Genomic DNA, 24,502 nt, shown 5'->3' on the forward strand with positions numbered 1-24,502 from the left:
TGTATTTGGGTGCTCCCATATTGGGTGCATGGATATTTACAGTTGCTATACCTTCTTGTTGGATTAGATAGTGTCCTTCTTTGTCCCCTGGTAGAGTCTTTGTTTTAAAGTGTATTTTGTGTGATATAAGCATTGCTACCCCAGCTTTCTTTTTACATCCATTTGTATGATAAATGCTTTTCCATTGTTTGCTTTCAATATGCTTGTGTCTTTAGGTCTGAAATGAATCTCTTGTAATAGTATATAGACGGTTCTTGCCTTGTTATCCATTTCATCACACAATGTCTGAGGCATTTAGTCCATTTACATTCAAAATAATTTTTATAGGTATGTACTTGCCATTTTTATTTTATTTTATTTTAAAGATTTTATTTATTTATTCATGAGGGACACAGAGAGAGAGAGAGGCAGAGACACAGGCAGAGGGAGAAACAGGCTCCATGCGGGAAGCCTAATGTGGGGCTCGATCCTCGGTCTCCAGGATCACACCCTAGGCTGAAGGTGGCGCTAAACCGCTGAGCCATCCAGGCTGCCCTGTACTTGCCTTTTTTTTTTTTTTTTGTACTTGCCAGAGCTTGAGCAGAGGGAGGGCCAGAGGGAGAGAGAGAAGCAGATTCCTTGCTGAACAGGGAGCTTGATCAAGGAGCTGGATGTGAGGCTCAATCCCAGGACCCTGGGATCATGACCTGAGCCAAAGGCAGACTCTTAACCTGACTGAGCCATCCAGCTGCCCCTGTATTTACTGCCATTTTGTTACTTGTTTTATGATTGTTTTTGTAGTTCTTCTGTATTACATTCTTTTTTTGCTGTCTTCCCTCACAGTTTCTTGGCTTTCTTTAGTAATATACTTGGTTTCCCTGCTCTTTATTTTTTGCATATGTATTTCTTTTTTTGATTTGTGATTACCATTAGATTTGTATATAACATCTGCATGTTGCCATTTATATTGAGTTGATGATGGTTGCTTATGTTTGAATCTATTCTTTTCTCCTCTCCTCAGTCTTTTAGGTGTATGGTGGTGTATTTTACATCTTTTTATTTTGTGAATCTTTTGACTGATTTTTATAGATATACTTAATTTTGCTGCTCTTGTGGTCCATCTTTTTCTTCTGCTTATGGCCTTTCCTTTTCACTCAGAGTCCCCTTTAATATTTCTTGCAGGGCTGGTTTAGGGGTCATGAATTCCTTAACTCTTGTTTGTCTATCATTGTTTGTCTGGGGAACACTTTATCTGTCCTTCTATTTTGAATGATAGCCTCACTGGATAGTGTGTTCTTGACTGCAAGTTTTTTCCTTTGAGTACTTTGAATATATCATACAACTCATTTCTGGCCTGTTCTACTGAAAAATCACCTGATAGTCTTATGGGGTTTTTCTTGTATATAATTATTTTCTCTTGCTGTTGTTGTTTTTTTAAGATTTTTAAGATTTATTTATTTATTTATTTATTTATTTATTTATTTATTTATTTATTTATTTATTTATGATAGGGAGTGCGAGCATGAATGTGGGGAGGAGTCCACGGAGATGGAGGGGGAAATCTCAGGCAGACTCCATGCTGATAACAGAGCCTGATGCAGGGCTTGATCGCATAACTGAGATCACCGGAGCTGAAACCAGGAGTTAGATGCTTACGACTGAGCCACCCAGGTACCCCTCTTGCTGTTTTAAAAATTCTGCCTTTATCACTACTTTTTATCCATTATTACTGCGTTTCTTTCTGTGTAACTGCTTGGATTGATTTTGTTGGGGGCTCTCTGTGCCTCCTGTATCTGAATTTCTGTTTCCTTACCCAGATTTAGGATGTTTGCAGCTATTATTTCTTCAAGTGAATTTTCTGCCCCCTTTTCCCTTTCTTCTCTTTCTGGGGTCCTTATAATGTGAATGTCATTGCACTTGATAGTGTCATTCAGTTACCTAAGTCTGTTTCCATCATTTTTATTGTTATTTTTTCCTTCTGTTCTGCTTGATTGCTTTCCATTACTCTATTCTCCAGGTTGCTGATCTGTTCTTTTGCTTCCTCTAGGTTACTCTTTATTCCATCTAGCACATTTTAAATTTCAGTTGAGTTCCTCATCTCTGATTGGTTCTTTTTTATGTTTTCTATCTCTTTATTGAAGGTCTCACTGGTGTGCTGCATTCTTTTATCAAGTCTAGTGAGCATCTTTAGGACCATTACTTTAAATTCTCTATTAGGCATATTTCTTATCTCCCTTTTGTTTAGCTCTCCATGTGATTTTGTCCTCTTTTATTTGGGACATATTTCTCTGTCTTCTCATTTTATTTTAACTCTCTGTGTCTGTTTCTCTGTGTTAGGAGTATCAGCTGTATGTCCTATTCTTGATATTAGTGGCCTTTCGAAGAAGAGTTTTGGTCGTACCCTGCAGTGCAATGTGCCCTCTTCACCAGAACTTGCCACTTCAGAGGTGTCTTCTGTATGTGTTTGCGTGGACCCTACTGTTGTGTCTTGAGTAGTGTTTGCCTTCAGTCCGTCATCTGTAATGGCTTTCTTTGCCTGTTGTGCATAGAGTTTGGTCCCTGTGTTGTTAGTGGAACAGTCTGGGGTGTTTGCCATGTAGTCACACTGAACTGCCGGGTGCTTTCCCTATGTTGTTCTCTGATTAGCTTTTGTTGTTGGGTGGGGCCTTCAGTCAGACCAGATGTCTGCCCCCAGCCCACTTCTTGGGTAGCAGTTGGACTGGTATGTGTCATTGTCTTCTGTTGGCTGGGGCAGGAGTGGTACTGGTTCTTTTAGGGGCTACTTGGACACTGTCAGGCTTATGGAACCAGGTTGAATGGGCTCTGGCCAAGGGTGTATTAGACAGGGCAGGTCTGCAGGACAACATGATGGAGGGGCACGCAGTGTTAGCAAGTTACTGACAGACAGACAGTTACAGTGCTCTGCTGGTTCTCACAGGTGTCTGTATGTTCAGGCTTGGGACTGGGGAAGGGAAATGAAACCCTCCAGTTCTTTTGTTTTTGTTTGGAGAAATCTCCTAAAGATCCTTGCCCCTCCAGCATACCTCTAAGATTAATAAATAAATCTCCCTCTCATGTACCCCAGGTATTTTTCAAACTGCTGCTTCTATCTGTGCTGTATCTCCAAGGGGCTGTTTGTTGTGCTGTCTCCTTAAGGGTGTGATTTCAGTTTCATCTTGCCCTCCTGGCTCTCCTAGAGCTGAGACTATTGATTTTTAAAGTTCTAGGTGTTAAGTTCAGTTGATTGTATGAAGTCATGCTCCTGATTTTCAAAGCCATGTGTTACGGGGATTTGTCTTCCCCATGTAGGATCCCTGGTGTGAGAGTATGTTTCTCTCCTCTCTCTGCTCTGAGGCATCCCTCCCTTCCAGATAGTCCTTCAGGTCTGTGTAGCTCCTGGCCATGTATCAGCCCTTCCTACCCTCTTCAGTGTGGCCTTTTTTCTATACTTAGCTGTGGAGAGTCTCTTCTGCCACTCCTCAGGTTGTTTTCTCGGTTAATTACACTTATGTGGGTGTAATCTAGTTGTATCCATGGGATAAGGTGAGCTTAGGTTCCTCCTATTCCACCATCTTCCCTAGAAGTCCTTGTTTCCATTGTTGTTTGAGCACTTCCTTAATTTTTGGTACTACATGATATTTCTAGAACATCTTTCACTCTTCAGTCTCACAGTAAGCTGTTTCCTCCAAGAAGCCCTGGTTTCTTTTATTGCAGAATGGATTTAGAAACTGAGATCTGCCTGCTGGGTGTATTCCTTGCAACCACGTGTTACTGCTTCTTAGCCCTCTGAAAGAACAGAAGTATTTTCTGGTAGATACATGAATATACACACAGAGTCATATATTCATCCATATCAATAGCTTTCTGTCCATTTATATGCTAAGGACCATGAGTTTATACAGACATGTCTGATTCAAGTCCAGCATCAGTGTTAGTTTTCTTCTTCTCGCTGATTTGTAAGTCCTTTCTCCAACAGTGGGAAACGTGCTTATCATTATCCATGGGTTTGCTAATTTGCTCAAATATTTGAAATTACTAATACATACCTCTTGAATAGAAAATGGGGCACCGGGATCCCTGGGTGGCGCAGCGGTTTAGCGCCTGCCTTTGGCCCAGGGCGCGATCCTGGAGTCCCGGGATCGAATCCCACATCGGGCTTCCGGTGTATGGAGCCTGCTTCTCCCTCTGCCTGTGTCTCTGCCTCTCTCTCTCTCTCTCTCTCTGTGACTATCATAAATAAATAAAAAAATTAAAAAAAAAAAAAAAGAAAATGGGGCACCTCCAAGAAGCTGGGGCACCTGAGTGGCTCAGTGGTTGAGCACCTGCCTTTGGCTCATGGGGTCCTGGGGTCAAGCCCTGCATCAGGCTCCCTGCAGGGAGTCTGCTTCTCCCTCTGCCTATGTCTCTGTCTCTCTCCGTGTCTCTCATTAGTAAATAAAATCTTTAAAAAAAATTATTGAGTAGATTGTATTACTGTATACCTTTCTTTTTGTCTTTTCAACTTTATAGCATTTAGTTACAATTCTGTTTTCCAAATTTATTTAGGTCTGTTCTTTCCTTTTTTAAGTGTGCCTATGTTATTTGTTTGTGATAGAGTTAAGCTTATTTGGTACTGCTTGAATTCCAGCTGGGTTCCTATCCCACCATCTCCACCACAGTCATGGTTGATTTTAGTTATTTATTAATTTTTTGAGTAAGTGAAACATTAACCTAGTTCTAAAAGTCAAAACTAAACAAAAAGACATATGCAGAGAGGTGTTGCTTCCCCAATCTGTTCTACTCCATTTCCATTCACCCATCCTTTTTACCTTTACCTACCCCTGTAGGTAACCAGTCCCATTAATTTCCATTCATCTAACCTATGGTTCTTTGGCATCCAAGAACAAATACATAAATATATTCTTAATTCTCTTCTCTTAGACATGAAGGAGATAATAACATACTATAGGTATTACTTTGCACTTTGCTTTTTCACTGAACAGTAGTATATCCTATAAAATACCAGTGCATAGATCTGTCTTCATTGCATATTCTTTATTTTTTTCCACTAGGATGTAAGTTATACACCATAAAGTACACAGATGGTAAGTGTACAGCCCGATGGCCTTTCCTATGTCTACACCTGTATAAACACCCCCAGGATGACGTTATGGAATATTTCCAGCACCCTGGAACATTCCTTCCTACCCTTTTCTCAGTCATGTCCCTGAAATCAGGGTAACTATGGTTCTGATTTCTGTTACCGTTGGTTAGTGTTGCCTGTTCTTGAACTACATAAACAGAAGCATATAGCACATACTGTTGTGATTCTGGTTTTCTCCACATTCGCTTAATCTGATACAGGTCCAGCAAGGTAGGCCTTGGATCTGAAAATTTCATCTTTTTCCATTATCCTTCTGTAGGATTGATGTAGGAAGACAGTCTGCAGGTGTGATAGTATTCTGCTCTTTGCTTTGCAAGAGATTACATCTTGTTAAAAAAATATTCTCCCCCCTCTGTCTTTCTCTCTCTGTGTCTCTCATGAATAAATAAATAAATCTTAAAAAAAAGGTATTCTATAAAAGATTTTTTTTATTTTTATTTATTTATGATAGTCACGGGGGGCGGGGGGCAGAGACATAGGCAGAGGGAGAAGCAGGCTCCATGCACCGGGAGCCCAACGTGGGATTCGATCCCAGGTCTCCAGGATCGTGCCCTGGGCCAAAGGCAGGCGCCAAACCACTGCGCCACCCAGGGATCCCTCTATAAAAGATTTTTAAGACTGGAACTGACTCTAGCAGTCTCTGGGTCTTTACATTGAAACCAATTTGAGAGAAGATTCTGCCAATTGGTTTGAAATAAATATTCATACACTTGATCTCTGTTTCCATAAATAACTTTCAGTAGAATCTACATAATTCTACGGAAATATGTGTCCCATGAGGCGAGGATGATGCCCATTTTCATCATCATCATATACAGATCTTCATCAACTTACAATGGGGTTATATCCTGATAAACCCATTGTAAATTGAAAATATTCTTAAAAAAAAAAAAAAAGAAAATATTCTTAGTGGGCAGCCCCGGTGGCTCAGCGGTTTAGCGCGCCTCCTTCGGCCCAGGGTGGGATCCTGGGGGCCCGGGATCGAGTCCCGCGTCGGGCTTCCCTGCATGTGGCCTGCTTCTCCCTCTGCTTGTGTCTCTGACTCTCTCTCTCTCTGTGTCTCTCATGAATAAATAAATAAAATAATAAAAAAGAAAATATTCTTAGTTGACAATGTATTTAATATGCCTAGCCTACTGAACATCATAGCTTAGCCTAGTCTACCTTAAACATGCTCAGAAGATTTACTTTAGGCTACATACAGCTGGGCAGAGTCATCTTTTTTTTTTTTTTTTTAAAGATTTATTTATTTATTCATTCAGAGAGAGCAAAGAGAGAGGCAGAGACACAGGCAGAGGGAGAAGCAGGCTCCATGCAGGAAGCCCAATGTGGGACTCGATCCTCGGTCTCCAGGATCACACCCCGGGCTGCAGGCAGCGCTAAACCGCTGCGCCACCGGGGCTGCCCTGGGCAGAGTCATCTAACACAAAGCCTATTTTATAATAAAATGTTGACTCATTTCATGTAATTTATTGAATACTGTCCAGAAAGTGAAAAACAGAATGGCGGTATAGAGAAGAATGTATGTCAGTGTATTGATTGTTTACCCTCATGATCTCATGGTTGACTGGAGCTGTAACTTGCTGCCACCACCCAGTATCATGAGAGGATTGTATCACATATTGATAGCCTGGCAAGTACCCAAATTCAAAATTCCAAGTATGGTTTCTACAAAATACAGATCTCTTTTACACCATTGTGAAGTAGAAAAATTGTAATGTCAAACCATTGTAACTTGGAGACTGTAATCCCCTAGTATATAGTTGTTGAATGAGTGAATAGTTGAATTCCAAAACAATTGCTTAAAAAAAAAATCAGACAACAGTGACAACCATTTATTCACTGCTTGTTAATTCTCTGGACATTTATTTATTGTTCTCATGCAATGCATTGAGAATTGAGCTGGGTCTAGCCAAATTTTAGCATTGCATGCACACAGATATGAACGCACACTCATCCTAATATACTTCTAGCTTACCCTCTGCTTTCACGGGGCCATGTGGTTCCTGCCCTCAGATGTTGCATGATGCCAATGAATTGGCTTGGCTTCCCTCCTTCCTTCCTTTTTTCTTTCTCCTTCTCTTGAATCAACCAACTCTGAATTGACTAGCAACTCTTTGGGCTTCAGAGTCCACCACAGGTGATGATTAGTGCTGAGAAAACACAGGCAAGGGATTATTTGATTTCTCCAAATGGAATGAAGCTATTTTATCCTCTTGTTTCAACTGGGGTTTTCAAAGAGGATAAGTGCTACTTTGCCTTTAGGAGCAGCAAGAAGACCTGGTAGGTAGCTCTGGATTGAAATATATCTGAGCAACATGCCAGTGGTGCATTTTGGGAGCGAACACATGGCTAATTCTTTCTTATGATCTTGGCATGGTCTACAGCTTGACACACAGAAAAAGAAACCTTCAGTCTTAACCTAAACTGTTTTGGCATGGTAGAGTGTGGTAGTATGATGAGAAAAAGACATTTCTATTGCTGTCTTTCTGGGTTGGTCTAGTGAACATTTCCACTTCACACATGAGTACAAGGTACATATCCCTACATAATTATGGACAGTTACATTTTTTATTCTACACCCCACTGAGCAGAAACAAACCCAGCCAAGACTCTGCTTTCTATTTTAAACTCCTCACTCTGATAACTGGAATTACCTGCTGAAGGAAATTCCATAGCTCAGTGGTGATAATCTCCTACAGGCAATTTCAACTAATTAGGGGAAAAATGTCCTAATTTACAAGGGAAAAGACAGTTGTCTTGAGAATAATTAATTTCCACTATGAAAAATGCATATATTAGTATGGTTACCTACAAGAACTAATTACCTTTGTCTTTGACTATTTGTCTTTTCTGGGATGTTGCTTACTTCAAAATGTAATTAAAATATTTAGCACATAGCAAGTCAAAAATCATTGCTCTGCTGCTTTAATGCCAGCATGCAAGGAAGGAAATACTGGTTTGTAAACAAACTGCAATATTTCATTTTAATTTCTTTGGACAAAGACATTGGACATATATTGTGAGATAATGTCTGTTTTCATGCTAAGTTTTTAGTTAATTTGAGATGGAACTGCCTTATACTAATTCTGAGAGTGGCTAAAGAGAAAATAACATTTTTTCCCTCATGTGGCTGCTTTACTCTTGTGATTTGTGGGTGCTGAGGAGCTTTGGATGATGTTTATCTCTTTTGGTTGCTCCACAATCATCTTCAAGTGCTTGTGTCTTGGAGATGCAATAGAATGTGTTACAGATAACTGCCATGTGAACTGGCAAAGTGGAGACCATGGATCCTAGCAAGTTTTCTGGTTCCATATGGTGTTCTGTAACCTTGCTGTTCCTCATCAGGAGGTGGTATCTGTTTCCTCTCCCCTGAACCTAAGTAGGACTCTATGATGCCCTCAAAAAATAGACTGTGGTAGAAATGATGCTGTATGACTTTCTAGGTGAGGCCATAAATCCAGCATGACTTCCCTTTGTTTCTGAACATTAACTCATAGACCTCAGCCACCTTGTTGTGAGGAAGCCCACACCACATGAAGAGACCATGAGTAAGTTGTGCAACCAAGAGTCCTAGCTGAGATCTTTGCCTGTAGCCAGCATTCATCTGCAAGCAAATGAGTAATATTGCAGAGGATTCCAGCCTCTAGCCTTTGAGTTGCCCCAGTGAAGAACAGGAAGGGCAGAAATGAGTTGTTCACCAATTCCTGTTCAAAATGCAGATTTGTGAACAAATTTGTGATAGTTTGTTATGCTACCAAAGTAACTAAAGATAAAACTTAATTAATGAAAAAATTGCTTTTGAGGAAGGGCAGCCTGGGTGGCTCAGCGGTTTGGCTTCTGCCTTCAGCCCAGGGCATGATCCTGGAGTCCCAGGATCGAGTCCCATGTCGGGCTCCCTGCATGGAGCCTGCTTCTCCCTCTGCCTGTGTCTCTCCCTCCTTGTCTCTGTGTGTTTCTCATGAATAAATAAATAAAATCTTAAAAAAAAATGCTTTTGAGGAAAAAATTGTTTATCACTTTCAGTTAATGTTTTTGGAAGAAGGTATTTTGTGGATTAAGCAGCAGTTACACAGTCCATAACAGAGTAAGTTTAAATGGCTGTCAAGATACAGGTACATGCCTGCATGTGCATGCACATATGTGCATGCATGTATAGGAATACACACTCATTCTAATAATATACTTCAACCTTGCCATCTATAATGTAGTGTTATCTGACCTTCTTAGATTATTCATAGGTTTGCTCTACACCAACTGGAACACAGGGAAATCTTTATTTCTCTGTTTTTTTCTCATCCATATTTTTCTTCAAAGGCATAAAGAATATTTATAATTTTTCCCCTTGCCTTGGTTTCAAGGTCTGTTGGTGCCAGTCTTCAGAGGCTGACAGGCCTGCTCACCCTTCTTCTGGGGACTATAAAATGCTATCTATGTGACTTGAATTGTCATGAATCCAAAGAATGAGGAGATGAGCCTTGAATGGAAATATGTTCAGTTATAACTCCTCTCCCCCCATCACTGGAGACGGCACTATAGCAACTCTGTGATTTCAAAAATAAAACACATGTCAACCCATTGCACCCTCACATTCTTTAGAAATCTGTGAAACAAGGAAAATAACAACTTTCCACCCACCTACCTCACAGTTGTGTGGGGTGGAGTAATGAGTTTGTGCTTGTGAAGTGCTTTGTGATGTGGAGGGGCAAGGCTGCATAGACTGTATTGCTAACAACATCAGATAATTTGGAAATGCTATCAGAATTTACCACTGAAATTGCTGCATCAATCTTGGCATCAATTCAAAAAAGCTCACCTGATGAAAAAGCACTCCTCTCCTCAAGCACTAAAAATTGCCTTTGGAATTGTGTTTAAGCAATTGGCAGTGCAGTTTTCCTTCCTGATGGCTTCCATCATTGGCACTAATGGAAACTCATTTATACCATTGTCAGTGGCTCTTCTCACTGACAGGAATGTATGTCACTCTGGGGATCACCCTGTGGCTTTCAGCAGGAAGTCTGCTCTGCCAATTTGAATACAAACCTTTCCATTTCTTTGTCAAATACAGCCAAGGCATTTTTCACAGCATTGAGAATGATTTGTTTTTTCCAGGTGTTGATTGTTCTTTGGAACTAACAACATGGTTTCTTTTTATTTCACAAGCCTATGCTGACTGCAAGGATCCTTTAGGTATTAGGACTGGTAGTCATCTTATGTATAAAACTTCCAGAAAAGAGAGCTAGAAGCTCAATGGAGTATGAAGAAGCCATTTAGCCACAAGGCAGATGTTTAGAAACTGACAATATTAAGATTCTCCTGATAGGAGAGTATATTTTCTCTCTCAGCCTACCACACCGGGGCCTTTCTGGAGGAGTGCCAACACAACATCTAGACAAGAAAGCAAAAATTTCACTTGGTCCTTGGAACACTTGGCCTTATCCTGGGGGATGACAAGCTGAGCATTTCACATCTCACAGAAGCCTTGGCACATGTGGCTGTAGTTCAACCCACTGAAATAGAGAGTATAGGGGAGTTAGTGTAAATTTGGCTAACATATTCTATCTTATGTGTATACCCATCTTTATTCTTTTGTTTTTGTTTTTAGTGATTTCTTAGGGCAGGTGGCCAACATGCTTTTGCAAGTTTGGAAAACTCAAATATCTTCTGGGGTCAGGCAGTAATTAATGTTAATGTTTAAAGTAGTTCTGGGTGTAAGAAAATTGGGAATGCTTGGGCCCATTGGGAATACCTAACTGTGAGAACTATCTATATGTGCTCATATTTTAAAAAACACTGCAATGGCCAGGCGGAGCAGGACTAACTATATAATTGCAGTCCAGTACACAATGAAAACATGGAGCCCTTTTCTCAGAACTTAAAGATAGCAACAACAGAGCATTAAACCTAGTGTGGAGTCCTTCTGTGCATAGTTTGGCCTTTTCTAAAATGTCATATAACTAGAAGGACATAGTATGAGGCTTTTGTATCTGGCTTCTTTCATTTAGCATAATACTTTTGAGGTTCATCTGTATTTTTTGTGTGTCAGTGGTTCTTTCCTTTTTATACTTGAAAAGCACTCAGTTTTATAGATGTATATCACCATTTGTTTATGCGTTGAGTAATATTTGGTTTGTTTCCAGTTTTTGGCAGTTGTGAATAAAGCCACTATAATAATAATTCCCATTCCAGTCTTTGTGTCGACATATGTTTTCCCTTCCTTTAAATAACTAGAAGTACAATTATTGGGTCATGTGATAAGTGTGTGTTTAACTTTATAAGAGCCATTTTGTATTTCTACTAGCAATATATGAGAGGTCTACTTGCTCTGCATTTTCGTCAGTAGCTGTTATTGTCCGTCTCTTTATTTTATTTTATTTTTTTAAAGATTTTATTTATTTATTCATGAGAGACACAGAGAGAGAGAGAGAGAGAGGCAGAGACACAGGCAGAGGGAGAAGCAGGCTTCATGCAGGAAGCCCGACATGGGACTCGATCCCGGTTGTCCAGGATCCCGACCTGGACTGAAGGCGGTGCTACTGCTGAGCCACATGGGCTGCCCTGTCTCTTTAACTTTAGCAGTCTTAGTAAGTATGTAAGAATTTTTAATTTGGATTGCCCTGATGAGTAATAACTTTGAGCATCTTTTTATATTCATATTGGTTATTTATATTTTCTCTTTTGAGATGTCTGTTGCAATATTTTGCCCATTAAAAAATGGATTGTCAGGACACCTGGGTTGGGTGGCTCAGTGGTTGAGTGTCTGCCTTTGACTCAGGACATGATCTGGGGGTCCTGGGGTCAAGTCTTGCATTGAGCTCCCTACAGGGAGAGACATAGGCAGAAGCAGGCTCCATGTAAGGAGCCCAATGCAGGACTCGATCCTGGACCCTGGGATCACGCCCTTAGCTGAAGGCAGATACTGCTCAGCCACCCAGGTATCCCAATAAATAAAATCTTAAAAAAAAAATTGGAATGTCTTCTCATTACTGAGTATAAGAGTTAGTTATGTACTCTTGTCAGATATCTTTTCCTAGTCTAAAATTTCCTTTTTATTTTTTTAACAGCGTCTTTCATTTTTTATTTTGTTTTGCTTTTTGAGAGAGAAAGTCCGAGTGAGGGGTAGTGGCAGAGGGAAAGGAAGAGAGAGAATCTCAAGCAGGACCCATGCCCACCACTGAGCTAGATGTGGGGCTTGATCTCACAACCCTAAGATCATGGCCTGAACCAAAATCAAGAATCAGATGCTTAACCAACTGAGCCACCCAGATACCCCTTAACTGTCTTTCAAAGAGCAAAAAATTTTAATCTCAACACTGTCAATTCTATAATATTTTAGAAAATAATTGTGCCTTTCAACGTCTTTAGAAATCCTCACCTTATTCCGTTTCCCAAAGATTTTTCTCCTCTGTTCTAGAAATTTAATAGTTTTAACTCTTTCATATACAGTACATTTTGTGTTAACTTGTGTGTTTGGTGTGAAGTCGGATTCAAGATTTTTTTTTCCTTCTTCATGAAAATGCAGTTGCTGTAGCATTATTTGCAAATTTTGAATTATCATTTGGAAAATTTCAGACTGAGCTCTATGTTGATTTGATACCTCTGTAATAATAATATGTTTTCTATACATTTTTGATGATTTTTCCTCTGTTTGAATCATTTCAGAAATGAGTCTAGAGTAGACTTCACGATTGCCCAAACTGTCACCACAAAGAACCATAATTCAGTGTCATGGATAAAGGAGAGCTAAATATTTTTTTTTCACATGCATGATGAAAAATACAATTATACAATATTATTATTATTTTTTGTTATTTCCTCTGGCTTAGAAGGCATTTTGCCAGTCAACCCTGGGTGCAGCAATAACCAGTTAGCTGATCAGTGACCTCTTCTTCCTGAGAACTCCATTTACCAGTCTTCTTTTTAGTTGGCTGTGATCACATGACTGAGTTCCAGTCACTGGAATGTGAGTAGAAGTCATCTGTACATGGGACTGACCCATAAAGACCTCCTTGACCTTGCCTGCTTGGTTGGATCTAGCTCCATAAGTCATGTGCTGAAGATGGCCAAGCCATAGATTGTAGGCAGTCCAAGTCACCTGGAGAAGAGCTGCCTCTAGGACATTCTATGACTGAGAAGTAAACCACCATGGTGTTAAATCACTGAGATTAGAATTTAATTACTCCCTTAGGATTGTCATCTAAGGGAGTAATTCTTCAGTAAGTATAGACATGGAATTTGTCACTCTCCCTAAAATCTTCCCTTGGCCTAACTGCTGTGTTCTAGGGGAAGACTCTGCCTCAAAGATGGTGTGTACTAGCTGTCTTCAAAAACCCCAGGATCTCAGGCAGAGCCCCAGTGGTGCAGCAGTTTAGCGCCGCCTGCAGCCCAGGGCGTGATCCTGGAGACCCTGGATCGAGTCCCACGTCAGGCTCTCTGCATGGAGCCTGCTTCTCCCTCTGCCTGTGTCTCTGCCTCTCTCTCTGTCTCTATGAGTAAATAAATAAAATCTTAAAAAAAAAAATCTGTTAAAAAAAAAACCCAGGATCTCAATTTCCATTTATTAGTGATACATTCGTTGTTGCTTATTGCATCTTTTTAGAAGGACAGAACCTTAAAGTACGGTTATCTCTTCTTCACCTCTCTGGTCTGTGGATAAACAGCCTTGAGAATTCTGTAGTTATGGTCTTCTAATTTGAGAAATGTAGGTAATTTCTTTGTTGTTTGTGGTAGACAGAATAATGCCTCCTCCAAAGATGTCCTTGCCTTAATTCTCCAGATCTGTGAATATGGAACTTTGCAACTGTGATGAAGTTACGGATTTTGAGATGGAGAAGATTATCCTGGAGAATCTGGGTCGGCCTAATGTAATTAAAGGGTCCTTATGGGAAGAAGGGAGAGAGTTAGTCAGTGAAGGTGATGTAACAGTGGAAGCAGATTTAGAGACAGTTGAAGAGGCTATACTCCTGCTTGAAGATGGAGGAAGGAGCCTGGAGTCACCTAATGCAGGTGGCCTTCAGAAGCTGGGAAAGGCAGGGGAATGGATTTGTAGACCCTCCAGAAGGAACTAACTTTGTTGACACCTGGATTTTAGGACTTCGGACCTCCAGAACTACAAGATGATAAATTTATGTTGCTTTAAGCCACTGAATTTAAAGTAATTTGTAACAGAAGCAAAAGGAAACTTATACGGTTTTATCTGGGATTTGTAGTGTAATTTCAAAGTCTTTAAAATTATTACATTTTCCTCTAGTGTCTTATCTACTGTAAGGGGGGAAGGAAACCAGGAGTAAGTCTCTGTCCCAGGATAAGTTAGAATGGGGGCTGACAACACTGTAGTTAAAGATGAACAAAAATTACAGGTCAGGTTGTAACCACAGTTCCCAAATCCTCCACTAATGGGCAATATAAGGTGTTTATGAGGAACGAGGCTTCAGAACCTTAACTTTTAATGGAAAATTCTGTCATTTTTCTCATTTAAAATGAAGAGTAAGTTATAACAGGAGTAGTGTCGGTTCACTGTGGTTTTATTGTTGTTGCCAGTTATATTCATATATTCAGGTAAGTGAGAAATTACTCTTCTTTCCATATATAACTGGGGATACTGGGAATCTGCCATCTCAACCCAGCCACCTTTCTTGTTTCAAATGACCTAGCTCTCCTAAAATATTTGAGTATTTTCTGTTTGGGAAAAAAACCAATTCAGTCATGAAACCAAAACATAGTCTTCTCTCTTTCTCTTTCTTTCTTTTTTTTAATCATGTGAAATTATTCTCCCAAAACTACATGAAGCAGAAATCATTTGTGATAGAAGGACCTCATGTTTATTTCAGAGACAGCCCTTGTTCCTGTGTTTCCTTATCTTTCTTCTTATTAAGAAAATGCCCTGGCAAACACTATGTTCCCATCTGATGAAGATTGGGCAGGTTTCAGCCAGTGATAAATCATTTGCAATGAATGCAATCACCCTTTAAAGACTTTTTTTCCACATCATTTCACATTTTTTATTGTATTCTGTACATCACTACAGAAATACAAGAATAAAATCTTCCAGATTTGCTCCAAGTCTAAACTGTGCACAACCAACCAAACAAACAAAAAACAAAACACACACACAAAACTGTGCAGATAAACAGAGTCCTGTGCCCATAGTGTTGGCAGCTGTTATTGAGCAGGGTGATTTCTAACAGGGCAAAACCAAGCTGTATCAAACACACTTTCCTATTATAGAGAAGGACAAAATTCCCCAGGGGTTTCCCCTACTTGTCTGTTGGTGATATGTGCACCTGAACTCTTATAGAAATTCAATTAATTTCCCTGGATTTGGGGATAGAATACGTCTCAAAAGTGAGCCACATAAAAGTGCATGGAGATAAATAACATCAAGGATCATCATTAAACATTTACCGAGTTCCCACAGGGCCTTGCACATTGTCCTGCTAAGTTTATGATGTCTCCTCTCCTCAAGGGCAGAATAACCACTTATTTCACCTCCTCACACAGTATCATACTTTCCTCACAGTCTTGGGGGAGGTAGCACAGACTTTTCAGTGTGGGAAGCCTAGTGCCTATGGCCCATGAAAACGTTTTAATTTCTTTTAAAACCAGCAGAAAAGGCAAGACAGTAATCCAGCAGAGATTAGATTATCTTTATATAAAGAATCATAGCAATATAAAAATCAGTATACTTAAATTAATATAGACCTGTAAATTTATATAACAAATTTATATGAATAATTCATATGCTAAATATGCATTACTATAAGGATTTATATATACATATGTAATTTTTATTAAATTATAATTTGTGTTTTCAATGTTTTCTAATTATATAGTAAGACAAACAGTATATATTTATATTGTATATATTATATGCACAATATATGATATATCTGATATATACATAATGTGATTTATATTATATAATTATATAAAGGTTGATCTAAGGTAAACTTAACACATTCATCATTAGCTTATAAATATATGTATATAAGTCTTTATAAATAAATAAATAAATACATACATACATACATAAAAATGCTACAACAAAGTTCCAAACCTTCCATCTCTGCTGAGAGAAGCATCTGGAAAAAAAATTCTTACTTAGGGGTTCTCTCCAGAATCTAAGAGGAAGGGTAAATTACCTGGGAACTAGAGAAGGCTCAGGTAGGAGTCAGAGGTGCTGTAGGACAGGGACATACAGGAACGCACTAGAAGCTGGTTTCCATCCTGCACATTGGCAGTTTGGGGAATGTGGTGTAGTGACTCCCTGCCCCTGGGCTGCTCTAGGTCCTTCGGAGGGAAGGGGCTGGTGGCTGCCAAACACACTGGGATTCCTTCCTTTACTGTGACTGAACACAGAGGCAAATCCAGCCACCATTTGCAGAATGGTGGCCTCCTTCCCCTGACTTGATTTTGGATATGGAAAGTTCCTTGAAACTAATGCAGCAGGTCTTTGCCCTTTCCTATTAAGGACAGGACTGTATTCACACCCAGTGTTGTTGGCAAGGAAGAGACAGCACCATTCCCTACTAGAGATGTTTGGCTTTTTGTGTGTGTGAAATTTTAATACATCTCTCTTCACACCTGAAAGAGTAAGTAGACAAAAAAATCAGAAACAGCATTTAAACATTTTCAGCACACTTTTCTCAACTGACATATATACATCTGTATACCTCAAACTGCAAAATATTTTCAAAGTGCACATAGAAAATTTACCAATATCAAGCCTATATGGACTCATAAAGTAGCAACAAATTTAAGAGATTAAAATCTTACAGAGTATATTACTTGACTATAATGCAAGAATTTTAGAAATCAGCCACAAACAGGCAACTAGAAAGTTCCCCAATATTTAGAAATTAGGATAATTCTAAACAGTTCATAAGTGAAGGAAAAATACAGTGGAAACTGGAAAATATTTGAATGGCAGTGAAAACATGGCAATTCAAAATGTATGGGATTGGGTAAGGACCATGAATGGAAGACCGTGTTTTCCATTACAGGCATGGATGAGAAAAGGTGAACTGCTAGAAACTAAGGATCTAACCATCATCTCCAGAAGTTCACACAGTAGATTAACTCAAAAGAGAAGAAAATAACAGAAATGAGTAAGATGGAAAAGAAGTATAGAACAGAAAAATCAAGAGAGTCAAAGTTCAAAAGCAAAGCTTGCTCTTCGAAAGCACTCGTAAGATTGATAAATCCATAGGAAGACTAATGAAAAGGAGGCATGAGAAACCAAGTTCAGGAGTGAAAAGGAGGATAGAACTACACCCTTGTGCCAGACATTAAAAAGAAAATAGTCTTTTACCAATATATGTCAGTATTTAGATGGAAAGGATGAATTTCTGAGAAAACATGGAGGAAATTTGAATTGTGGTCTGTTTTAAAGAAATGAAATCCATAACTAAAAACGTTCCCTTAAAGATAACTCCAGGTCCAGGTAAGCGTACTCGTGAATTCTTCCAAACATTTAAAGAAGCAGCAACCAGTTGTACCTAAACTCACGGAGTTTTCCTTTCACATAGAGAATTATTTCACAAACATACATCCCTTCTGTAGTGGTTGATGGTGACCCCCCCCAAATTCATGTCCATCTGAAACCTCAGAATGTGACTTTATTTGGAAACAAGCTCTTTGTAGATGTACTACAGGTATTAGGTAAAGATCCAGACGAAATTATGCAATATAAAATGAGCCTTATGCCAGATGAGAGTGTCCTGACAGCAGGCAGAGACATACTGGCCACTAGAGCAGAAGAACATGTGAAGTCACCACCCTTTAACAGTTTGACCTATGAAGAAATGAACAGAATATTCTTTTAATTTTTCCATACAAGAATCATACACCCACTGTCCACAGAATGGTCTTCAGAAGAAGACCCCTCAACTTGAAGTTATCCCCAACGTATGTTCCTAATATAATTCCTGAGAGAAGTTTCTTTCCAGAGGAAAGCAAAGAACCCTGACATTTTTTAGGTAGCATTTTAGCATTACCATCTTCTCTGTCACACAGAAGCCACCAGCTAGGTGCTGGGTTTCTCAGCACCTTTGTGGAACACCTCTTGGAATTGCTTATGACAATGCTCTTACCTCCTCTGTTGGTGTTCCCCTCCCAGGAAACAGCCTACTGATGAGGATGACACCCTTACCAGCATGTTCCTGTCACAAGCCCAAGGAGAGTGGAACATTCAGCAGAGGACTTTACCCGCAGGGCCATGCTGTGAGATGACGGTGGGAAAAAGTCCCCTGTTGTATTCTCTGCAGGTGGCTGCACTTGAGTGCCTTTCTCTCCTCCTGTTGCCCTGCATTCCCTCACTCAGTCTTATCTTATGACGTAGTCTGCAAACCTAAAAGGGCTTATCACATCTGTCAAACTGAAGAGACACTGTTTGCAGACCCTAGTAGGGATCCTCCAAATACTCCTTTAGCCTAAGACTTTCTCTAAAGACCCACAGGCAATTTCTGCTTGCTCTGGAACTTGAGGTGCGTTTTGTAACACCTGGCCCGGTAGTTGTTGATCTCATCTCCAGACACTGAAACCTGTAGTCCTTCCCTTCAGCACAAGAATCCCCAAGGAGGCTTGTTAAACATGCCTATTCTCTGGCCCTTGCCCAAGATTCACATTCACCAGGTCTGGGATGGCATCCAGGAATCCACACGCATAACAAGTTCCCCAGGTGATCCTGTGGCAGGTGGTCTCTCCTCCCCTGGGCCATTGAGAAACAGCTTGATTATTGGCACTTTGGACCCCTTGTCTGGGAGACCTGGGATTGCCCTCTTTGAGTGGAAAGAGGATAATTCATTTCCATCCATTTTAAAAATGAAGAAAACCGATTCAGCAAAGAAAAGCAATAGCATGATGGGTATATGTTCATTTCTATTTGACTCACAGGTACATATTGTACAAGGTAGGTAGAACCACCCAGTGTGGTCCAATTCCAGATAATTCAGTGAAAGAACAGAAATTAAAGGTGATGAAGTGTCCCAATATTTATTATTTCCTGAATATTTCCTCATTTTCTCTTTGGGCTACCCAAATTCTACTTTTTTTTTAAACACCCAAACTTGGAATCTGCCTTTTTGAAGTCGACCCTATTTTGCAGTATTCCTCAAAGTAAGTAAGGAAACAAATCGTATCCATGGGTCTCTGTCCTGTAACCAGGCACTTGTTCACATATACTCACATGGTTTGCTTCAGGGTATGGGTTTTGGTCTTGAAAATCTGTTGAGTGCAGAAAGTTAAATTTCTTCCTCTTTTCTCCACCAGCATGGTGTGAATGTCAGAGCCTGGTTCAGTTTTCTGTTTCACTGCTGTTTTTAAAAACAAAACAAAAAACCAGAAAAATCACGTATGCTGCTAGGTAATGAAATCACATGGTCTTTCAGAACCTAGTTTCAAAGCCTTGCTGTGAAGGTGAACATCTGAGGGGATGTACAGAGAGCAAACTCACGTGGCAGGGAGTGAGGAGGAAATTGAGAAAAAAAAAAATCCAAGATGTTATGTGGAATGGTGGGTATGTGGTGAGGAAACCAGTCACTTAAAGAAATTTTGGGCAGTTGTACATGCTTTAGCTGGCTGGGATACAGAGATCTCCCTACAACTTTGAGGGTCAGAAGGGGCAGCAAGTGACCCAGCAAAACAGAGCCAAAGTATGAATGAGGTCATACGGCTCATTACCTTAACCAGGGTGTAGCCTACTCCTCTCCGTCATGGACAGGCATTGTGAATGTTTCAGGCCTGTTAGCTACTTTACAGCTAGACCATTCTGGGCACTCCAATTCCAAATAATTCAGGGTGGGAAGGAAAAAAGCATTCCAGTCATTTCAGCATTTCATTAAGCTGTGATCAACACACCAAAGAGGAGTGAGACCAATCAAATTGTAGGTTGTTTTGGACGAAAGCTCCATCTCAGTGCTTTCTCACTTCAGAGGGTGGCATGTTAAATATGATTATGGAATATTATTGGGTTATTAATATGTTTGTGAAGTTTCTGGTAATATAGAGCAGCACTTTGGCTAGTAAGTCAGAGAGAAAGGATGCAACCCTCTATATGACAAGAAACACAACAAACCTATGCATGTGGAAAAGGTCTGAAATAAAATATTTAAAAAGGTCAGGCGATTAAGCTTAAATGATGGAGCTGTGGCTTCATTTTATTTTCCCCAGATTTTCTTTAATAAATAAGACCTATTTTAAAGTGAAAACTCTGAAAAATGTGTTTTGTGGAAACTTTTGATAATTTTATCGCACTTTCCAAATATTTTAAGTACTGATACAGTTGATTATCCTGAATTTAACCATAGGTGCTTACTTCCTTTAGATGATAAACATGCTGTTCTCATCCCCTCAAAAAGAAGAAATCTCAGTCACAGTAGTTGAGCAATTAGGCACTTCTAGTCTTAAATATTTTTTTTAAGATGATACATCCACTGCAAATGGGTTAGCAACTGTTTAACATATGTATGTTTTTTAAAAAGCCAGTTTGTAAGCACCACGGTACCAAGAAGAGAATTCTGCTTTTTTGTTCCTCTCCCCATAGACCTTGCTTCCTGCAGTGAGCCGTACTCTAGATGTGGGCCAGGTGTGATGTGAGGGGGCAGCCCCTGGGATCTCATTAGCAATGTAGACACTCAGGCCCCACCCAGACCTGCAGATTGAGAAGCTGTGTCTTCAGGATACCCCGAGGGGATTGATATGTCCATGAAAATGTAGAACTGCTCTGATGAGCTGTTAATATAGTAGAACATCTGTGAGTGAAATCTGTGTTTACATTTAGGAAGTGATTGTTGGTTATATGTCTGGAATGCGTTTGGTTATTGTGTGTTATCTGCAATAGGCCCGTTGCCTCCCATCCTTTATTTTTAGTTATCCATTTTTCATGAGACTGATCTTTATGATAGAGCACGCCAGTTTTCTTATATGAGTGGTTCTTAACCAGGTAAAAGGTGTGAAGTAGAGAGACAGATACCCCCAACTCATATCCCCAGGGGATGTTTGGCAATGTCTGGAGACATTTTTGGTGGTCACCTGGAGAGGTGCTATTGGCATCTAGTTGGTAAAGGCCAGGGATGCTGGTCGGCATCCTGCAGTGCATAGGACAACCCTCTTTCCTCTGCAGATGTTTTCTCTAAGTACCCCCATGCAATCTTGTTTGTACTTTTTCTCTGTACTGTCTCCAGTCAAGTAATTGTTGATTCCACCACTGTCCAAATGATCAGATTCATTTGTTCACATACTAACCACTTGAAGCCTGGTGTTTTGCACTTATTTTTACCCCTCCTACCTTTATACCACAGAGGAGAAGTGCCCTTCCCATCCCACCCCACCGTATCAGAGGTCCATGAGGTCAACAGCAGCCATCATGAATGATGTTGCCTTTGCTTGCTTGTTAAGAACAGTACTTGTCAGCCTTCTGCACTGTAAAGTTAGTGTCTTTCCTTCCTATACTCTCTTCTTTGGATTTGAGTCACTATGACCAGTATAGCTATTAATTTTACTTTTTTTTTTATTGGAGTTCAATTTGCCAACATATAGCATAACACCCAGTGCTCATCCTATCAAGTGCCCCCCCTCAGTGCCCGTGACCCCCACCCCCTGCCCACCTCCCTTTCCACCACCCCTTGTTTGTTTCCCAGAGTGAGGAGTCTCTCATGTTCTGTCTCCCTCTCTGATATTTCCCACTCATTTTCTCTTCTTTCCCCTCTATTCCCTTTCACTATTTTTTATATTCCTCAAATGAATGAGACCATATGTTTGTCCTTCTCGGATTGACTTATGTCACTCAGCATAATACCCTCCAGTTCCATCCACGTCGAAGCAAATGGTGGGTATTTGTCGTTTGTAATGGCCGAGTAATATTCCATTGTATACATAGACCACATCTTCTTTATCCATTCATCTTTCGATGGACACCGAGCGAGGCTCCTTCCACAGTTTGGCTATTGTGGACATTGCTGCTGTAAACATTGGGGTGCAGGTGTCCCAGTGTTTCACTGCATCTGTATCTTTGGGGTAAATCCCCAGCAGTGCAATTGCTGGGTCATAGGGCAGATCTATTTTTAACTCTTTGAGGAATCTCCACACAGTTTTCCAGAGTGGCTGCAGCCATTAATTTTAAATGCCTTCTTTTGTCCCAAGGACAGCCCTCTCTCTCAGAGAGAGGGACCTGACTAGGGAGCCTGATGTGGAGCTTGATGCCGGGATGCTGGGATCATAACCTGAGCCAAGGCTCAATCGACTGAGCCACCCAGTCACCCCAAATGATTTATTTACTTATTTTAGAGAAAGAGAGACAGTGTGCAAATAGGGGGAGGGGCAGAAGGAGAGAACTTAGACTGCATTGAGTGCAGAGCCCAACATGAGGCTTGATCCCAGGATCCTGAGATCCTGAGCCAAAATCAAAGAGTTGGATGCTCAACTGACTGAGCTACTTAGGTGCCCGCTTTAACTATGAAACAGAGCTCATAATAGAAAATAAGTATTTAAGATAATGGAGGAGTTTTCTTTAATAAGTACAGATATTGTTGAGATTTGCTTTGAGCTAGAGTTAAATTTTTTTTTTTAAGTGAAGGAATGAGGAGAGGTGAGGGAGGGCCAGAGAAAGAGAGAGAGAGAACCTTAAGCAGGCTTCAGCCCAGAGAGGAGCCCAATGCTAGGCTCGATCTCAGAACTGTGAGACCACAACCTGAGCCAAAATCAAAGAGTTGAACACTAACCAACTGAGCCACCCAGGTGCCCCTGGTGTTAAATGCTTCTGTATGTTAGGTTATGACGCTATAGGGGAACATGTGGATAAGTGTTTGTTGCTTACCATGTGTGGTATTCGAGGCAGTTCTCTGCATCATGTAATCCATACTACAAGATATTTCTTCCATTTTGCAGATAAGAAAACTGAGGCTTGCAGAAATTAAGCAATCTTTGTCACACTGTGAACAATTGAAGTGGACTTTATAAATAGGCTGCTCAGCTCCAAAAGCCCTCATTCCTTCTGTTATGCAACCTTCATGCGGGAAAAAGAAGGGAAATAGAATAGGATGTTTTAAAAATCTTTCATTCTCCTCAAATGCACTTAACCTCTCTGGTATTAATTGGCATTCTAGGCAAACCAGCTTTCACATGACTCCATTCTTGCCCTCCAGCCTTTCCACATGCTGTCTCCCCTGTGTTTGGAATGTGCTTTAACTTTTTTTTTTCCTTTTTCTTTTTTTGGCAGAACAGATTCTTTCCTATAAAACACTGCTGAAGATCCCTCCTTCATCTAATCTTAGATGAGTTCCACCTGACCCCAAACCCAGTCCAGTCTCTCCCACAATGGCCAAAGCTTAATTGGATCTTAGGGTTAGGCACTCATCGTATACACAAACACGTGCCCACACCTGAGAGTTGTGTGTGTAGGTTTGTGCACCCAATGGGTACTTTTAGAGGGTTATTTTGTGCAGACCACTCACTTAAGCTCTGGGAGAATGTGGGGTAGAAAAGGCTCAGTCTCTACCCTCACGGAATTCATAGTAGCAGGAAGGAAAAAGGGGAAGCACGCAACTAGAATACAAATACTACAACAGAGGTAAAAGCAGAGTGAAAAGGAAGGGAGAATCAAGGTTGGCTTCTTGGAAGAAGTGGGGTCTGAAAGTATCTGTGAAGGCTGAGAAGGATTTGCCTATTTAGGGAGGTCTAAAGGCAACATGGAAGGCCAGTGTAGAAATAACCTGGTGACAGGCAGAGGTGCAAAATATGGCAAGAGTTGGAGGACCAGTAATGGTCAGATGGCCTTGGAGACCAACAGTTGTATGTTTATGCTGGGGGAGGATTGCACAAGAAAAATGGTGGTGACATGGTTGGGCCACATGGAAGAAGGCGGAGAATTCCACATGGACAATTCAGTTTTATTCTACAGGAAAAGGGAGTCTGTTGCTGATTCTTGAGGACTGTGAAACCCATCTTGAAGATTCTCTTGCCAGTGATGTGATGGATACAGTGGACGGGGAGGAGCTGGATGTATATTTTCATGGTGTAAGGTATGTCATTTATTTGTACTTTCCTTCCATTTATGATGAAGCTCCTGAAGACTGGCACTGCATTTCCTATGTCCTTTGCTGGCAGCAGCTGTCTTCTACCACATGGAGGTCATTTCCCACTGCCCTGCAGAGAACAATTGCTCTGTACCTGTTTACATCTGACACTTGTCTGAGACTGGCACTGCAAAGCTTCATAACTTGTGCAGCCAGTTTAAAAAGGTTCCACAAAAGAAATGAACCATGCAAAGTGTTACATAGCAGGTTTGCCAGGTCACTTTCTTGACTTATGTGCTGAGAATTGCATTGTGATGATAACCTCTACTAGTTCCCAAGTGATTGTCTTCAGTAGTCCTAGCAAAGGGCT

General features: G+C 40.4%; 1 long non-coding RNA gene across 3 annotated transcripts in view; it reads left to right on the forward strand.

Moving 5' to 3' along the window:
* The window catches only part of LOC144308088 (uncharacterized), a 478,315-nt gene that overhangs the window by 89,539 nt on the left and 364,274 nt on the right, over window positions 1-24,502 (forward strand). For all 3 annotated transcript variants that reach the window (XR_013374734.1, XR_013374736.1, XR_013374735.1), the window contains exons 9-10: window positions 18,240-18,354; window positions 24,018-24,138. This is a non-coding gene — a long non-coding RNA (uncharacterized LOC144308088). The remainder of the gene's footprint in view (window positions 1-18,239; window positions 18,355-24,017; window positions 24,139-24,502) is intronic.

Source organism: Canis aureus, chromosome X (assembly GCF_053574225.1).
Source record: "Canis aureus isolate CA01 chromosome X, VMU_Caureus_v.1.0, whole genome shotgun sequence".
Lineage (NCBI taxonomy): Eukaryota > Metazoa > Chordata > Mammalia > Carnivora > Canidae > Canis > Canis aureus.